This window comes from Pinus tabuliformis, chromosome 4_1 (genome assembly GCF_031772625.1).
Source record: "Pinus tabuliformis cultivar Carrire ecotype Pingquan chromosome 4_1, CPIR1, whole genome shotgun sequence".
In the NCBI taxonomy this organism is placed as follows: Eukaryota; Viridiplantae; Streptophyta; class Pinopsida; order Pinales; family Pinaceae; genus Pinus; species Pinus tabuliformis.
This window is the reverse complement of record NC_142303.1, coordinates 357,473,788-357,479,097: the sequence shown is the minus strand read 5'-3', so window position 1 is coordinate 357,479,097 and position 5,310 is coordinate 357,473,788. Positions and strand designations below refer to the sequence as shown.

Below are 5,310 nucleotides of genomic sequence, written 5' to 3'. Positions count from 1 at the left end.
TCTTGCTAGCATTTATCAGTCCCCAATATTTAAAAGTGCAAGAAATAACAAAAGCCAAGTACTAAAAATAAACAAGTAATTCAAATGTGCAATACACTAACAGAACTTTTCACACACCTAGTGGACCGTGGTGAGTTAATTAATAAATCATTGGAGTTACAAACAGAGCTCTTGGCTCTACACCAAACTGCTGAGCAAAAAGGAGCGTGCAGATAATTTACCTTACCTAGATAACAATTGGTTGAAATAAAGCCTAGTTAGTATACCACTTGTCCTCTGACCAGCTAGGGTTCAGGACTGTTGAAAAATAAAATTCCATAGCAAAATTACACCTTAAAATAATTGTCTACCAAGGGATCTTAATCGGTTAGAAAAAACATTAATATCTCCAACTGAAGTTCTACAATGAATAAGTTCTTTACCTTCTCCAATAGATGAATAAAATTGCTTATTATTTTATGTGACAAAATGATTTAGCAGAAATAGTTCATGTGCCAGCGCAAGAATACAATTTTTGCAAGGGAATTGTCGATGAATCTTTTCACAACCCATGCAAATATTTCAAGTTACCTTCTCCAAAAATTCTTCATTTCAGAGATTGAGGGCTCGGCTTGTATCCCGCTCCTTGGTTACACCCCAAGTATCTAGAGATTCTACAAATAAGAAGGGAAGTGTATGAACACGTTGATAAAAAACCTAGAAAGAAGCTCAAAATCATAGAAAAATAAAAAGCCAACACTTTCCATAGACCTAACATCAGTTACATGACAAAGAAGTGTGTGCATCTTACTTGACTTGTGACTCTCTGCAACAACCATGAGCCGCCTTTGGAGAACTGATGCCATGAAGCGGAAGATTGCACACATACCAAACATGACTTTGATTTGGAAGGCATTGACCTTTCATAAAGAAGAAAAGAAAGAAAAGTTTGAGTGATTTCAAAACTTTTAAATGGTTTCCAAAAAATTCCATAAAACATTCCAAAACAAAAAGTTCCTTAGTTAATAAGACTTGTTAATCCTTGTTTATATATAATACAATGCTCCTGCTCATGAAATCCATATTATAAAATGAGATTAGAAGGTCTTGTGGCCTTACATTCTAAAGCACAACATAGACAAATATGTTCAAAGGTATCCAGAAGAAGTTCATAATTGTGCTCCTAGACTCCTCAGGAATTTATTGTGATCTCATTTTCACACTCGAGGGCCAAAAATTTCCCACACAAGCCTCAAACACATAGAAACCAAGAAGCTAGAGACGCCCTCCTGGTGTAATGCTTCCACCTTTTTTTGTGTTGGGCTCTAAAAAGAACTGCTCATAGCAAGTACACAAAATGTCCTCAGATCCACAATATGTTGATGTTTCATATAAATAAATTCTATCAGAAGACACAAAGGAATAGTAAAGCTAAGACATACAGTAGTTATGAGAGGAAGGAGGAAGGATCCTGCAACAACAAGGAATACAATCTGCATGTAGCTCTCTGCCTTGACTGCTTGGCGGGCCAGGAGTCTAGAGGCAAGGGAACTTCCCAGCATTGAAGACAACATAAATGTTGCAAATATGAACCCATGAGGAATATCCTGTTCATTTGGGCTCAGAGCAGGTGTCCAAAGAAATACAAATGTGTACATTGAACCTTCAAATAAGGATTGTATAGCTCCCAACAATGCAATATTCTCATCTACTCGCCAAAATGAGCAACATAGTTGTCAAGACTAAACATAAGGAAAAGCTCTACCATCATCTGTCTATCTGATGTATAGTTCAAAGAAGGAAAGATATTTGGAGATGACAGAGTTTAAACACTTACCTAAAGCAATAGCTGTGGCAACACCCTTGAACTGAGTAAGTAGATCCTTATTCTCCGAAGGATCTCCATAGTTCTCTGTCCAGGTGGAGAAGATAATGGCCATCCCTATAGCTAAGAAGCATGTTGCAGCATCAAACGAAGAAACTGGACCAAAGCCTAGAGTGTTAGCAAGGGTATTGGCAAACAACCCAGAGAGAATGGCTACAAGACCATTGCCAAGGAATATTTCCTTTGAAAAGGTGAATGATAACCATTGTGGATCAAAACTCCTCTGCAAGAAACAAAAAAACCTCAAGTGACCAGAATATCTTAGCATATTCCTTGCTAATTTTTCTTATATTTCTTTCTACAAAAGGTAAAAATTGTCTTTAGATTTTAGGCCAACTCCAACAACACATTAATGAGAGAGAGAAACTACATGCTATGCAAAATAATTCTAAATACACCAGGTCTTTCAGTATTGTTGCATGCACGTGATGTAAACATGCAAAAACTACCCCAACTTTTTGTGTAAGATGGATATATTCATTACCTTGAAATGTTCAGCAATAAGCCATTATTCAAAAGCTGAAAATAGAAGAGATGTGGCAATGCCTCCATGAATACAGCCAATCACCAGTATTTTGTATTCAGGAGAATTCTTTGTAATACAACTCAATATATATGTTATGCAGTATGTTATACATACTCTCTTCCGACCCTTGCAGATAGAACAACATATTAGAATAGATCTATTTTATTAGTTATTTTTGTTCTCAGTAATTGCCACAATACAAGTGCACAGCTACAAACCATACAGAGTGTTAATATCTTACTGTTTATCAGCTAAAGATCCCACAATCGTGCCAAATAACATAGATGACCTGAAGCCTGCAATGAAGAGTCTTCCAATATCTCCTTTGCCGAAACCATACGTGTTGTAAAGATAGTAAACGTAGGGTCCTTGTAACCAATCTCTAGCTACGTTACAATGAAAAGAGAAACCATTAGGCGGAGGAAAGTGCCGGGTTAGTATTATCAAAATGAGTAAGCCAATAATGTCCAATTTTGTAGAGTATCTCTATTTCATGAATGCCTTGTCGGCAGATGAACCAGGATATCAACCAACCACTTAATAACTTATTGGGCAAAACCAAAGTATATTTACATCACAAACCCAAAACATCTAGAATTATGAAGTTAAATAACTACTGATTCAATTTGTACGATATCAATCCTATAAGCGTATTGATCTATAAATAGGTCAAATTACAACAATAACCCCTACTGATAAAAGATGCATGGACAGTCAACAATATTTCCTTTCAACCTGGAGTTGGTTCACCAGTAAGGTTGAAAATATGTCAAGCCAAAGAAACACTACCTTTTGTGGTGTTGGGGTATGCTTTTCTTAATACTTTGAGTGAAAATGAAAAAAAAAGTGAAATTTCCTGGCTGGATATTGACAAGAATTTGATAGATATTAGAGCCACGACTTCAAAACTTGGTTGAAATTGGAAAAGAGAGTGGAAAAATTGTCTTCTAGCACATGTTACAACATAACTTCTTTTGTGTGATCCTCATTGAATCTTATGAGCCCTTTATTGATGCTTATATCATTGGTAGTCATAATTAAATAGGGCAAGGAACCAAAATCTCATAGTTAAAAAATTTAAAAATGTTCCTTGGGCATAAATGATAATATTCATGCAAAAATCCCAATCTATGCATCTGAATTCCTGTGGAACGTGCCAAAATGAGAATGCAACAGGTGCAGTTAAAAGTGGAAACAACAAACAAGGGCTATGAAATTGGAAAGAAGGCAACCCAAGATGTTACCTAAAGGGATTTAGCGCTCCTTCTCTGGTCTCTTAAGCATTGAATGAATAACTCACTGAATGAACATCTCACTGAACCTTTAACACTGAACCACTGAACTTTGAACAGAACAACCACTAAACTCTAATCGCTAAACAAAAAACTTCTGAATAGAACAACTGAGTTGTAAACAGGGTATAGCAGAATAGACTAGGTATAGCAGAATAGTGAATGAGCACTGAACAACCTAGAGCTAAATCATTGTTATGGTAGCAAGGCAGGTCGTTCACAGCAGAAACCACTACCATTGTTATGGCAGCAAGTCGTGGAAGAGTAGTGGAGGAGCAGAAAGCGGAAAGCAGCTTGTCGTGGAAGAGTAGAAATCAGAAAGCAGTTTTGGTGAGGGAGAAATAGTCCAAGATATTTAGCTAGATGTTAGAGAACAGATGTCAATCATACCAAGACCATATGCTAGACCAAGACCAGATGTCGGATGCCAATCAGACCATATGCCAGATTGATGCCAGATTTTAATCAGAGAATCAAAGTGTAGACTACTAAACTGATTCAAAAGAAGGCCTATCGGCCTAATTATTATAAACAATATATATATGCACCTATTGGAAAGAGTTTAGAGAAAGTGTTTTACAAAGTTTGAGAAAAAATATTTTTTTAAAGTTAAGAAAAAAAACAAAGGAGCATATATTTCGAAAAGAGAGTTTATAACCATATAAAGGGTTTTATTAAAAAAGAATTTAGGGTTTTTTAAAGATTTGTTTATTAATAAAAAAAGTTTTTGTTTGTCATAATGTTTTGGGGAAGATTGTGCCTTACGGAGGTGCATATTAAATATTATATTTTTTTCGGGGGCGATATGGAAGATAGCCTCATGAAATCAAGGAAACAACTATAAGATAGAGGAAAGACAATAGTTATGGGTCGCAAAGTGCGACTAAAGAAGACTAAGAAAAGGGATAAAAAAGAAGAGGTAGAGATTGTTGTCGTGTTTAGAGAGCTTCGGGGCACAACCAAGAAATTAAGAAGTCTAGTAGAAGACAAAGAATAAATCGAGGTTTATTGATGTAGCGTGGATATACTACCACCTCCTATGTTTAATGATTCCCTAGCTTTCAGTTTCATTCAGCAAGTAATGGATGAAACAATTATGTTCAAGATAGCAAAAACTACAACTTCCAAGGAAGCATTGAAGATCTTGGAAGCAGAGTTTGGCACAAATGAGAGTGACATGCAGCAACAGGTCATGTCACAGAATAAGAAGTCAACCGCAGATATGATATTAGATGAACAAGACTCTGAGAGGACAATAGAGCACGAATAATCCCACTCAAAAGTGGATGACGATTGTCAGGACTATAAAATTGAAACTCATTATGCAAGCATGCATATGGATGAAGAAGATGCAACAAAGATTGTAGAGAGAGAAGTTGAAGCCTCTGTGTGTGAAACAAAGCAATAACATATGAATGCTCAAAGAATCCACTGTAATGTGGATGGTGCAGATGATAGCGAATCCCACTGTGACAAAACACATGTGGAAGATGGCTACAAAGCGAGATGATGAATCCAACTTTTGTTGATGGATTTGGTGAAGTTGAAATTGTCAATGAGCACATGCATGCTCGGATATCCCACCATAGTTTGGATGAACACTATGTTGATGTTATGTGTGATTTATT

The 5,310-nt window shown here is 36.3% G+C and overlaps 1 pseudogene; it reads right to left on the bottom strand.

Annotated features, from left to right (window-relative positions):
- Positions 1-591: 591 nt before the first annotated feature.
- Positions 592-2,060, bottom strand: LOC149175757 (uncharacterized; annotated as a pseudogene).
- Positions 2,061-5,310: the final 3,250 nt, after the last annotated feature.